The sequence below is a fragment of the Microtus ochrogaster genome, unplaced genomic scaffold, assembly GCF_000317375.1.
Source record: "Microtus ochrogaster isolate Prairie Vole_2 unplaced genomic scaffold, MicOch1.0 UNK7, whole genome shotgun sequence".
Taxonomy (NCBI): domain Eukaryota; kingdom Metazoa; phylum Chordata; class Mammalia; order Rodentia; family Cricetidae; genus Microtus; species Microtus ochrogaster.
The window spans coordinates 5,852,107-5,866,278 of NW_004949105.1; positions in this window are offsets into that span (position 1 = coordinate 5,852,107).

Consider the following 14,172-nt stretch of genomic DNA (forward strand, 5'->3'; position numbering starts at 1 on the left):
GCACAGGTGTGTTCGAGAGCACAGGTGTGAGCACAGGTGTGTTCGAGAGCACAGGTGTGAGCACAGGTGTGTTCGAGAGCACAGCTAAAGTGCCGGGGTGTGGGTGCAGAGGAGGATGGGCGCCACGCGCTCCTGGCCCACCATTCTCATTAGTACCCTGGACTCATACTGATGCTTATGGAATTTTCCTCAAATTGACCCATTTTCTTTTGCATTTAGCTAAGCAATGAGACTCATTGATGTGTCCCTGTCAGTTTTTCTAGTACAGGTTAGAATAAAGCCATAGCCACCAACATCTGTGTGCTCTGTTGAATACCTGCGCCCTGTACCCCCAACCCAGGAAGAAACCCATGCTGATGCTGGGAGAATACTATGGAGGCTAGAGAAGAGGCTAAAAGGCTCATAGCGTGGGGTCTCCATGGGCACCACGCTGGTGTCTTTTGCCAAGTTACTGGTGGGTGCCCTGGGGGAAGTGGTGTTCCTGGCACAACACTCATCAAATCCAATCTGCAGCAACAAGGCAGAAAGCCCAGATGAACAGATATGTTACAAGATGGAGCTCTGGCACATCCAGATACCCTGGTTAGCACCATGCAGCCAGAGAGTGTTCACTGGTTTTGAAACACAGTATTAGAAAACTTCATAGCACACATCCAAGCCTGGGTAGCCCAGAACAGCTGGCTCCAGATGCTTAGTGCCTCAAGTCCCCATCAAGAGTGATGGAAGTTTATTTCCTCATATATATATATGAGGAAATAAACTATATATATATATATATATATAAAGTCCTGTTATTTGCAACTGATATGAGGTCCAGGTTTTGCTCCAGGTCGCCTTCCTCCAAACACACCTGGGCCTGTAGACAGGGCATCACTAAGACTGGGTCTCCTGTGAGTCTGGATCTCAGAGACTTTAGCCACACACCAAGCATGCAACCTATGAAGTTTGAGGAGAACGCCCTGAAAATACTCTAGGAAAAACATACTCTAGGGGGAGGGTGCCAACGAAACACAGCAGTGAGATGCTGTACTGGCTGGCTGAGCATCCGGTGTGAAGGTCCCCACTAGCTGTGAAATGGAAGAGGAGGACGCAATCGATCCCCGCTGTCATCTTACGTGGGTCTTAGTGCTCCCTGACTACCAGCTATCAGTCCTCCCGCTGGAAGGCAGGCTCCGCTCTCCCATGCAAAGACGCCATTCATTTGGGGGTACATTTCTTCTGGCAAATCCAGATTTTATTACAGCAGGCTGAGGGATAAGTGTGCCTGGAGTAAGAAGCAAGGGCTGCAGATCCATGTCTGATACTCACAAGCTGCAGAAGGAAGGAAACTAGCAATGGAGCCTTCCCTCCTAGTTTCCGAGTTTAGCAAAGCTGTCCAAGTGGCTTTGCTCCCTTGACCCACACGCTGTCCTCAAGAGGCAGTGTATCTTACAGAAGCATGGTATCAGAGGTAGGTGTGATGTCTACCTGGCTCCTGCATACAGACCCAGCACGCACAGCCCTGGGACAGGCTGTGCAGGCGGTGATGGGGAGCCAGCGTGATTGCTCAGTCGAGGGAAGCAAGCCCATCAGCGGCTGATTCGGAACGCCTGGTTAAATCTTTTAAAGGCAGCACTCAGGGGAATTCAGATTTAACTGATGGGACCAAGGAAAAGCTTATAATTTAGCTATCACTCCGCTCTGCAAATGGGAGAAAAGGAAGTAAAGGCAAACACCGAGGCTGGGCCCTGGGTGCACACACTGTGTGACAGATCCGTGAGAGCCACTCACGATTTCCCCTGGATGACACCAGAGGCAAGGGCTGAGGTTGTGAACTCCAAGGAGATTTACAGGGAGTGGAGGAGGGCTCTCTGGCCAGGTGAACAGTGTCACAGAAGTGATCAGACTGATGGGTACGGTGTAGGCCAGAAAAGGGGCACCAACCTGGTGTGCCACACTGTGACAGTGTTTATGTGTTCACACTTTCTTCCCTAACACTTCATGTTAGAGAAATGCTCCCCAAGCGTGAGGCCGCTGAAGGATGCTCACCTGTGCTCCGCTGTGTGCGAGACACTGGCAATGAGAGTCCTAGGAGGGAGGGAGTGTGGAGGCGAGAATGAGGGGGGGGGAGAGAGAGAGAGAGAGAGAGAGAGAGAGAGAGAGAGAGAGAGAGAGAGAGAGAGAGAGGATAAACGATATGGAGGGAGGAAAATGTAAGGGAGAGAAAGGGAAGCAAGAAGAGAGAAGGTAAGAAAGGTCAGGAAAGGAAGAAATGGAAAGGAAATAAGTAAAAAACGGAATGAATGAATGAATGAATGAATGAACGAACGAACGAATGGACTGAAGTTTTTTGCCAGGGGCTAGAGAGATTTCAATCATACTGGGTGGCACACCGGGATAAAATTTCTAATATTGGTACTTTTCTTGTCCTGGTAACCAAGCACCTGACAAAGAAACTGAAGGAAGGGTTTATTTTTGTTCTTGGTTTGATGGGACAGTTCATCATGGCGTGGGAAGGCTTGTGGGAAAGGGATGGCGACCAGCAGCGGGCAGTGGGCAGCAGGCAGAGGGAAGTCGGCAGTGTGTGCCACTTCCGCAATCTCGCCTCCTCACACCTTAGGAGAACCTGATGGAAGCAGCTGACAGAAGTGTGGTGGGGCTGTAAAACCTGAAAGCCCTCATTTGAGGCTCTTCTACTGAGGTTCCCCCTGCCAAGAATTCCATGGCCTCCCTAACAACACCAGCAGCTGGAAACCAAGCTCAAATACCTGAGCCTGTGGGGGACATTTCACACCCAAACTGAAAACATTAAATGACCAACCGTGGAACTTTTCATTACAAATAATAAGAAACAATCTAAAACTCACAGGACTGAAGGTAGCGTATGTGTAGATTAGCCACTGTAGACAGTTACTCAGAAGCCCGAGACAAAAGTGATCAGAGAGTGAAGCTCTCTTTTTTTGTTTTTAAAACTGCATTATAAATAAACACAGAGAGGCAGAGGAGAAAAAGCCGTGTGTGTAGAGGCCCCTAGGACTGCAGTGCTCCATAAAAGTCTCATCCGCTGGGGACTCCTGTTTGTAGCCTCACTCCCGAAGCTGCCCCAAGGTTTCGGTGTCTTCTAGGCTGAACTTAATAGCAAGATGGACTTTTTTTCTCTCTCCTCTTCTCCCCTCCTCTCCTCTCCTCTCTCCCTCCTCTCTCCTTCCTTTCCCCCTCCCTCTCTCCTTTTCTCCTCTCCTCCTCCTCTCCCTCTAATTTTGTTATTTTGTTTCTAAGGCAAAGACTTCTAGGCACAGTTCTGTCCATCAAATATGGTGACTGCTGAGTTTGGAACAGATCCGCCCTGGGAACTCAATCTCTGGTTTCAAGGTGGTCCAAATGGGACATGCTGGGATGTCAGAGAGAGCCATGGCAGGATGCTCTGTGGCGGTGAGGTCTACGCTGCTCTTACGTGGGTATGGGCACAGTGGAAATGTGAGAGGGGGTGCCTACTTCTTGCCAGCTAAGCCAGTCCACCAAAGGCTCAGGACTAGCAGCCCCTGGAGATGGGGGTGGGTGCCCCTTTGTTTTCCGACAATTGCCAGAGTCTTCCACACCTCTGCAGCTTGGACCGTGTGAGAAAGCACTCTTGTTTGCCAGTGCTCTCAGCAGGGTGGGCTGCTGTCACTTCCTGGGCAGAGCATGCCCGGCTCTGTGTGTGGTGCTGCTCCCAAGGCACCGACCATGCTCTCAAGATCTGTGGCCCGTGGGATTGGAAAGACAGACGTGGACAGGGCCACTCAGACCCACCAGAGTTACTGCTACGGTTCCGTTCACATGGAAATGTGCTTAGGCAAAAGTCAATTAGAAAGGAAGAGAAAACACAAATAAGGTGTCCTGGAAGCTGGAAAGGGGCAGCGTCAGGCAGTGAGGTACTTGCTTCAGGGACACAAAGCACCGAAGGTGTTTTCTGTGAGCCTCAAACAAGATAGAACCAGTCTCCGGGCACCAGGTGACGATTCCAGGAGCCATAAACCTGAACGTGAGCTCGTCACCCCCAGGTTAGGGTTTGGATATTACAGCCCTTGGAAAATTATACTACAATCAAATGTATCAAATTCTATAACCAGCAATTTCAAACTGCGCATTCCAAATTGATATATTCTGAACGCATGAAAGGACCTGATCCTGGCTTTGAAATCAGCTGTTCGCCGTACAATGCCGTCTGACTCTGAAACGCGGCGGGGTCTTTTCCCTCCTGCACCTGGAGCTTCAGAAATGTCAGCAGCTCATCGCAGACAGGTCTGGCTGATGCTGGCGCTGCTCTCAGCCTGCAGCACCAGGACAAAGCCAGGAAGGAGGGCAGGGAGCGAATCATGCACACAGGCCTGCAGCAAGGATGCTGGTAACCGCGGACACACATCAAGGAGTCAGGCTGGGCCTAACTCACCAATAGTTCAGGCAGATCAGAGAAGACAGGACTGAAAGTAAGCAGAGCCCAGGATGGAAGAGGGGCCCTAGCTACAGCTGCTAAAATCACTACTGCTTATGTAAAATGCTTCATGGAAGTAAATGAATTAAAATGGAAGTCGGTGCCCTAGAGGGTCAGATCCTCCGCTTCTATTCAAACCCCAGGGAAGACACAGGTTAGGTCTTCTGTCTGGGCGACCCCAGGAAAGTGACCCAGGTGAAAGGGGTCCGTACAGCATTCCCTACACAGGGAGGAGGCGCTAAGGGATGAACCAGCTCAGCTGCTGGGAACAGTGTTCAGGTGACATCGATGTGGCTGCAGCTCTGCCTTGACAACCACTGCTCCTGTCACCTCTCCTGAGAGCAGTGAGTGCTTCAGAGCGGAGGGCGGCATGGGGTTAGTCTGCTGCCAGCCGTGTTGAACACCCCATCCCGAAAAGTTTGCCCTGATTGGGCATTGACTACACTACCAGTAATAAGCCAAACCACGGACCTGCTCTGGTGCCATTTGCTGTGTGGGAATACCGAATAATCAATTATTTCTAGCTAAAGTTAATGATGAGAAAAGACGCCGTCTCCAGGGCACACTGGGAGAGGGTCATGACATCTGGCTAGAGAATGGGTGAGCTGAGCCAGAGACTCAGGAAGGCAAGGTGAGGGGGCTGAAAGGGCCGAGCTTGCAGGGAGGGGGAGGGCACAAGGAAGTCCAGGGAAAGAGGGTTTGTAGCGTCTACCAGGTCTTGCGCAAGATGATCAACTGGCTCTCAGATCCACCCAAGCCAGGACTCTACTTAAATCTGCCCCGAAAGACTGCTAAATACGTTAAATCAGTGTCAGTATACAAGCGGGGCACAAAGAATATTTGTCACATATAAATGAATGAATGAATGAATGAATGAATGAATGAATGCACAAATGAATAAGCACACTTGCCAGAAAAGACCATAAAAACAAAGCCTTTGGTACCAGTTTGCTACCCAGTGATCCCCAGAATTATTGCTGGGAAATGACACCAAAGGTCTGTTTTCTGGTCACCACAGTGAGGCCACACCACAGAGGTTGGCTGTGAGTTGCAACTTGTAGGAGAAACCCAGCGGAAGAAGCCTAGTCCTTCTGCAGCTCAGGAAGTTAGCAGATACTGGTGATTACTCTCGCAGTCTCAGTAACTAACACCCCTCACCCCGTACCTCCTTCCAACCATGCCAAAACAAGAAACTTAGACTTCATACCACCTAGCACATAACTGCCACCCGACACCGTGTCTCCTTCCAGAAATGCTTTTCGATGCTCTTGAGTGTTGACAGCATGCCCCAAGCCAAGGAGAGATTACCTACGTGAGCCGAGGATGACACCGGATTTCTTCCAGTTTGGAACAAGAAGGAAGGATTGCTCCTTCTGCTACTCTATGGTGGGGAAATTACTTTACAAACAATTACGTCTAAGGATAGTGTCCCTGGAGCATAAATCTTGGCCATGGGAAAGCTCTCTGGGGCTGGGATTGGTGGCAGACACTTCGTTATCGGGTCCCTCAGGCACAGAGCTTAGCTGTGTGGGACCCTTGGCAAACTTTGTGTGGGACTTGCCTTGAGGGAGAAGCTCCATCCATGGATTCTCTGGGGTGCACCCAATGAACAGCCTCATGCCCTCTGCAGGGGTATTTCCTTTTCTCCCTGCTTCTCCCCCTCTTTCTCCTTCTCCTCTTCCTGTTCTCCCCTCCTCCCCGCCCTCCTCCACTCAAGTGAACACATACAGGTTGTAGATTGCCCGACACCCTCTGGAGTAGCACAAAACTGGAACTGTCTTCAGGGCAGATTCTGCTCGTGGCCCTGGGCCATGTTGTCCCAGTCATGCAATGACAGGTGACTAAGGTCACAACGCCATCCTGGGATTCGGTGATGAGAGTCACTTAAGGTATGACCATGATAGTTAATCTTCATTACTGACCAGACTGGATTTGGAGTCAACCTAGAAGACACATCTGACTGTGTCTGTAAAGGTGTTGCCAGAGAGGTTTAACCGAGAGGCAAAGACCTAAACATGGGTGGGTGTACCCCATGGGTTTGGGACCTGGGCTGAATGAAAAGGAGAAAGTGACCAAGCAGCAGCAACAATTACTCCTCTCTGCATCCTGACTGCAGATGTAACTTGACCAGCCGCCTCATCCTCGTGCCTCTCTGCCTCCTGTGCCATGATGTACCCTCAAAATATGAGCCCCAACCCCTTCCTTACTTTAGTTGCTTTTTACATTTTTCTATTTAATGTTTTTAAATTTTATTTTATATGTGTATAAGCATTTTGACTGCACACACACACACACACACACACACACACACACACACACACACACACCATATGCATGCCTGGTAACTGTGGAGGTCAGAAGAGGGTGCTGGATCTCCTGGAACTGGAGTTATGGATGCTTGTGAGTTGCTATGTGGGTCTGGGGAACTGTACTTGGGTCCTCTCCAAGAACAACTTGGTCAGGATTTTGTCACACTCTTAAGAAAGGCCAACCAATACAAGGACAGAGAGGAGGCTTCCTTCAGGTCAAGGGTTCCTAGCCTCATAAAGGAACTCTTGAGGAGTGCCTAGGCTCCCCTGACCTCCTGAGCCAGTTTTCCAGGTAATTCTGATATGTGCACAGTTGGGGTACCATCTGTCTACCCCACAACTCTCCTTTTCACTAGAAAGTTCTGTGTTTTGCATTGTTTGAGTCAAATACTCATGCTATAGAGAGGGGCTGACCGCCAGGACTGGAGACAGCATTACTGACCATCAATGGGCTGGAAGGTCCAGTTCTGAAGCCAGTTTGGTGTTGCTTACCAAGAATGTCTGAGATACCTCCCCTGGAACACCCTGTCTCCCCATAGGTAAGAAATGAGACAAGATGCTTTGGCAACTTCTCCATCTCTCCTTGCTAGACAGAGCAGAGGACTCTGGGACATCCTTAATACCATGGGGCCAGAGGACTCTAAGCTTCAGCAAGAAACTTCCACAGCCTGTCTTGTTGCTTACTGCCAAAGGGCAAAGAGGTACAATTAGTCATTCAAGGCCAAATCCAAGGAGGAGCCTCCTCCTCCTAGTTGATCCTAATGTCCCCAGGCTTGCCATAGATGAGGTTGCCATGGTGATGTAGGAGACAGAATTTGGATAAAGACTGCAAAACATTACTGTGCAGACAGGGTTCAGAGCACAGGCAGGCACCATCCACCGCTGCTTCCCCCAGCAGAGTCAGAACCACAGGGCGAGGCAAAGTGCCTCAGTCTCCCACGACCCCCAAAGGTCAAAGCCACACGCACAGGGATTTGTCTCCACACCCCAACATTCCCAGATGCCTGATGCACAATGTGCTTCGGAGACTTCGGTTTACAGCTGAATTTCTGGCAGCTCCTCCATGCGCTCGGTCCCACCGCTTTCTGTTGCACCCAAGTCAAGGGTTTCCCCAAGGATTTTCACTCAATATGCATAAAATTACATTTAATTACAAATTTAATGTAAATGAATGTAATCAGGTAATCAGGATGTGTGATATTTGCGGCCTGTAGTGGTGTACTACTGATGTGTGGATCCAGGTTGCAGTTTTCGCAGAGCATCGCGGAGCAAGACACCATGCAATGAAGGCGGATGATTGCGAAGTTCATGTCTCCATCCCCTCAACATACCATTTATGAAATGCTGTGTTTAGCCAATACTTTTAACAATTTGCTAAATATGTTTTGTAAAAATCAAACAATTTCATAGTTAGTGGCGTGCTAAAAAAGGCCCAGGATCTATTCTCTTGGCTGCATATAGCTCAAGCAGCTGACGCCGGTTTTAAAGAGTTGCCTCATTATAAATCATTGAAAATAGGAATTCAGAGCAGAAGAGCTGACAGAGCTTCCCTCGAAACCAGGGCTCCAGCATTATCAGATTCCCAAATGGCAGTGGCCAGTGGCTGCTCAGGCTTGAGATGGCTGGACACCTTCCTCCTAGACAGCCTGTAGGTGTGTCCCTGTGGCTCATAGATGCAGCAGCCTGAAGGCAGGTAACCTGCCTGCCAAGGCATCCAACGAGAGTCTGGATGCACAGTGCAGGGGTCTGGAAGCTGCTTCAAGGAGCTCTTGTCTTGTTCAGTGCCTCTGTGTGTGCTAGGTGCTGCTTTGAGGCCCAGAGTAAGCCTGCCTCGCCTTCAGGTAGCTTTGTCCTTCTTTATTCTGCCTGATGCTTTCTGGAGGGTTCCATTTGGAGAAAGTGTGTGGATACTGAACACATTGAAAGATGTTGGTACCTGGAGGAAAGATGCTACCTGTTTTGAACCCCAGGTTAGACTGTAGAGGCCAGGACAAAGGATCTAGGGGGGAAAAAAGGCTGTGGCTATTCCAAGTCAGTCCATTGAATTAAAGCCACACAGCATAGGGCCAGCAGGTACAGTATTACGGCTCAACATGGCAGCCTCTCTTGACGCAGCTGGCCTTTGTGGGCTGCTGTCCAGACCTTCAGTGTCTCGATCTTCTTCGCTGGGGGACATGTAGCTACCTGTCATTCTCCTTTTCTACCTCCCCCTCCCTTCTTGCCTATTGTAAAGAAAGGTGAATCTGTCACTTGCTCTAAGCTCCCTGTGGTGTGCCATCTCAGAGTAAAAACTCCTCTAGACCCAGCCAGCAACACTGCTGAGCTCCAGATGACAGCGTAGGGGATCAAGAGCACACACTTGTGTGTGCTCTATCCATTTGTCCATCTGTCCACAACACCTTCATATATCTGCTTCTGCACATCTCAGGGAGAATGAGGCTGTGCTAGCACGAGTTCTGACTCAAGATGTGTCCATCCTGGTCTTCACAGCCAGCAGGCCTTCATCTACACACTTGGCCTTTCCTTCTGCACACTCACGTGACTTCTTGTGGTCATCACAAGAGTCGGAAGCGAGGCACACCACGCCTAGACCACGCCTCCAAGCCTGAGGTTTTCATACTGTCTCATCCCTAAGTGATGAACTGAAGCTCACATGGAGGACTCTGCAAGTACCCAGACTACCCACGGCCCAGCTGTCCGGTCTGCCTTGCTGCAGAGTCCTTTCCTATGAACTGGGGGCACTCAAACTCTGGACTATGTGTTACAGCAGCAAGACCCAGCATCCCCTGACTAATGCAGAAAGCATCTCCCATGAATATCACCCTGAAAAGGAGAGTCAGATGCTCAGACCACTGTGACGATGAATGTTTTGCGTAGGTAGAATATACTAAGTTCTACAGTGTTAACATACAAGAAAACATACCCAGCACAGCTACTTAAAATTGTACTCTGAGTCTGTTCCCCAGGAGGAAATCTCATGCCCACTCTTGCAGGGCTGCTCATAAGTTCATGGCTGAGGCTTTCACAGGTCCTGGGGTAGAACCGCTATTAATATTTACTATATGGTCAAGCTGTCAAATTGTCATCTACGTATTTACATTTATACTGTATGCCTGGGATGTTCTCAACCCTGGTCAGAGAGGCTTTTATTTGTGATGGGCGGTGGTCAGTGGAGAGAGGCAGAGATGGGCAGAGTGCTCAGCCCTTAACAGACCTCCCCTCAACCGAAGCCGGGGCAATGGGAAGTAGACAGACGTAAGAGCTGGAGGATTGGGGGGAGGGTGCTGCGAAATGTAGTCTTTGGGACATGACATGGCCACTATAATCACAAGCTTACAGAAGCTGTGATTACTGGACTTGCATAAGATCAAGTCATCCAGTATTCTGGCATAGACGGGGTCCATGATCTCCAGCCCCCATCCTTACTGAGGAGCCGTTGGTAGCTTATTATTTAATAAAGGAGAGGGAATGACTCTTTTTAAAGACTGGCCACTGGTAGGAATTCCATGGTCTAGTAGGTGGCCCCACTCCAGCTCTAGCCAGACTCAGTATTATTAAAAAAGATATTGCATGGGGGAGTCTTTTAGGGGGTGACACAGGAGGAGCCGGAGGAGGAAATAGGAAGAGATACGAGCATATCTCATTGTATAAATGAATGAAATTCTTTAAGATAAAATGTAAAAACAAAGCTGAATTATAAAATTTAAATGTCATCTTAAAGATATGCAGGAAGGAGGCACATGAAGAAAACCTGGAAAGACCCAGAGACCCTGGGCCTAGAGCGGCAAGAAGAGGGGACATGGCCAACAGGTGCTGTAGGTGGATTGTGGCTGAGGTTCCTATGTGAGATGCTCGCCTTTGGTCACCATAGCTGTGTTTGCTGGAGGACCCTTGCAGGTGCAACTGGCTGGGAAGAGGCAACACAGGGCTGGGGCAACCCCGCCTCACTGTGACTAATGTTCCTACAGGAAGATGGTTACATGAAGAGAGACCCATCCAAAGAAGAACTCCACATGAAGATAAAGACTGCCGTCAGTGATACTTAGGATGGCTGGGGTACCCTTAGCGAGGAGTGGCCCAGGACAGGGCTCTGGAAGAACACACCCTGCCCACATATCAGGACATCTGCCCTGAGTCTGGGAGGGAGCACTTTCTTAGACCAGCCCTTCAGCATCCCCAGGGAAGCTGGCCTCTGTGGCATGGGGTCACTATTTCATTGTGACCAAGAATTTCTATACCTGCATTTCATTTCTATACAAAGGAAAGGGAAAAAGAAACATCTTTAAAAAGAGAAAAGCTAACTGCGTTTGACCAAAGATTCCCTGAAGCTGGGAAGGTGCCGCTCACCCAGCACACCAGGTCTCATGTGGCAGAAACCCTTCAACGTGTAGGATGCAAGTCACCACTTCTTAGTGGAGCCAGGTTATCCTGGCTGGATGTCACCCTGGCTTATGCAAATGAACAGGGACACTATACACTGTAGGGGCCGAGGGAACCCACATTATGAAGTTCTGTTTACTTCTACTCCCTAGGCCCAAGGGAAGGCAGCACACGGAGGCCCTGAAACACTGGTGTCTGGAAGCTTTTGGCCATTGTCCGAATCATCTAGGCTCTCACAGGACTGAGGCAGAGACTTACAATGTAAGTCTTTACAAGTGAAGGTCACATGGGTGGTTTAATGTCACTGATGTATTCTTTACCTTGCTTAAGCCCCTCAAGGGCTTTATTGCCAGCACCCCCAGACCCTGGGCAGTGAGATCTATCTGCAACGTCACACCCCAAAGGGAAGAATCCAAGACTTGCCCATGAATCCAAGAACTTCTGCTCCAACCTCTTTTTGACAGGGTCTCACTCTGCAATCTAGGCTGATCTGGGGCTATGTAACCCAGGCTGGCCTCAAACTTGAAATACTCATACCTACATGGGTCTCCCAAGTACTGAGATTCTAGGCGTGAGGCCCCACCTTTGGCTTAGCAAGGAGGCTTTGGAAAATATATTTTAAAATGAGAAGTCCCCAGTGGAATGGCAGCAGGACCACACTGGGATAGGTTGGCCCCAGCAGTCTGCAGGAATGGAAGGACAGAGCCGATCAAGGTGGCAAAGGAGGGCTATCCCCCTGCAGAGGGCACTTCAAGGGTGCACTGTGCCATCACAGCCTTCTGCCAGCCTCTTGCTGCAGTACTGTGAGAGTGGACAGCATTGTTCTCCCACCTTTCTTTGGCTGCCGGCTGCGCGCTGTGCCCAGGTCTAGTTTTAGTTACAACAGGTGCCAGGGACTTGGGTGAGCCAGGACAGAAAGGGGCATTCATCATTAGATGGCCGCTGTCTCACAGCCTGCTCATCAAAGTGTCCCCGTGGCTCTGCCCAGGCCAATTTGTGTAGAAGTCTCCTGATGGGCACAATGATTTATTCATTCCTCCCCAAAGATGAGTATCAAATGGACCCCATTATATGATGGATTTCAGCTCATTTGCATGATTGCTCGGCCCATGCCGCCCTGATGGAGCTCAGGGCCTGGGAACTGGACACCTAACACCAGAGTCCTCGTGGGAACCTGTCCCCTAAATGAGCCAGTTCCACGCTCAGAGTTCAGCATTGCAGGCCCAGGTGGGGCAGGGACGTCAGCGGCAAGCAAAGGCCCCTTCTTCACACTGCATGGCCTCAAGTTTATGCAGAAACCACTGTACTTGGAGTCACAGGCAGGGCTGTGGAGAGCAGAATGGGTATAGCTAGAAGCTGGCCCAGGGTCCCACTCTGAAGCCATCTTTACCTGCCTAAGGAAAGACGTCCTTGAAATGAAAAGGAACTTGGCGAGACCAGGCTGGAAGAAGAGGCTTGTCTTGGGGATGGAAAACAACCAGGAAATTGTAACTGTCTAGCTTCCAAATTGTTAATCAATAGAAACATTATCTTTTATTTTTTTTAAAAAAAATGAACTTCAAGCTGAAGTTCAGTTCTCCAACCTGATGGGTCTAGATGAACAAAATGAACTTGCTGTGGACCACTAGAGATGAGCACCTGGCTGCCGGAAGCTGGGCACAGTGGGAAATTATGTGGGTGCAGACATTTCTGATCTAAGAACAGGGTTGTGACAGAAAGACTTCCTGCAGACAGTAGGGTACCAGTTCTGTAGCCAGACAGAAGTCGCATTGATTCATCTGATTTATTTGCAAAATGGATCTGGCCATCCCAGTTGATGGAGAGGCTCCAAGGCAAAGACAGACCTGGTCCAGGTGGGCTCCAGTAGGGACTGGTTTTCTCAAGGTTCCTATGGTTTACATGGGTGGGACGTGCGTCAGAGGAAGCTGGTTATATGATGGCTCATGCTTATTGCTCCTTCCCACCCATTCCTGAAAACACCCCAGGGACCATGGGCAGGGCAGCAAGCAGCAGTCTAAGCAGACAAGTGGCTTCCAAATCCCGTGCAATCTCCAGAAACCCCAATAGCCTAGACAACCTATGATAATCCCGTTAACCTCAATTTGTATATTTTCCAATATTAATGAGCTGAGGGCTACAAGGCGTCCCTCGGCGGCTGCTGCCTGGGGCTAGCTCCAGCACAGACCTCAGGAACGTCAAGCGTGAAGTATGCAGTCAGCGGGTGCTGGCTTGAAGTGTCTGCTTCTGGCAGATCCCTGATGGTTACGATTGCTGGTTTTGCAACTGTAAGCAGATTCCAGTGTATTCTAGAGGAAAATGCCAGGATGACTTTCTAACCCCCTCTTCTGTTTGTTCCCAGAGAGCAAATATGTATGATTTCTGTTCTAGCTTTTCCATAGCACATTCACGCCAATTCCCAGTCCTACCGACCCCACAAACGCATAGGAGACAAGTACCTGCAGATGTGGTAAATGGCGTAAAGCAGATGTCCAATTTCATCCATATTAAATAAACAATCTCCTGCTGGGAACCAGAAGGGACCTCTGCCATTGGCTGCTTGGTGGCAGATCATCCCTTAAATCAACCTGCTGCTTTCACCACAGCCAGTGACACATCCTCAAAGTCCAGACAGCGCCTCTCCGTGGTGGCCCAGGTTACTTATGGTAACCTAGCCTATCCTGCCTGGGGTTCTGTTTGGCTACAGCAATGCTCATGTAGGCTGGTGACATCAGTGCTGTTGAGGACACAGTTGTCACAGTACAGGGCTTCTACAGGAAGACAAGAGGAGGAAGAAAATGCTCCAGAACTGCCTGCATCTTTATTCCCAATTCCTTGTGTCGCCAGCAGAAAGGGCTTGTGCAGGGATGGGGAGACGGTTCCGTAGACTAAGTGGCTGCTGCTGAACGGGTAGAGAGCCGAGTTCAGAGTCCCCAGAGCTCAAGTAAAGCTGGATACGATGGGACACACCTGGGATCCCATCGTACCGACAGCAAGATGGGAGGTGGAGGCATGAGAATCCTCAGAAGTTCA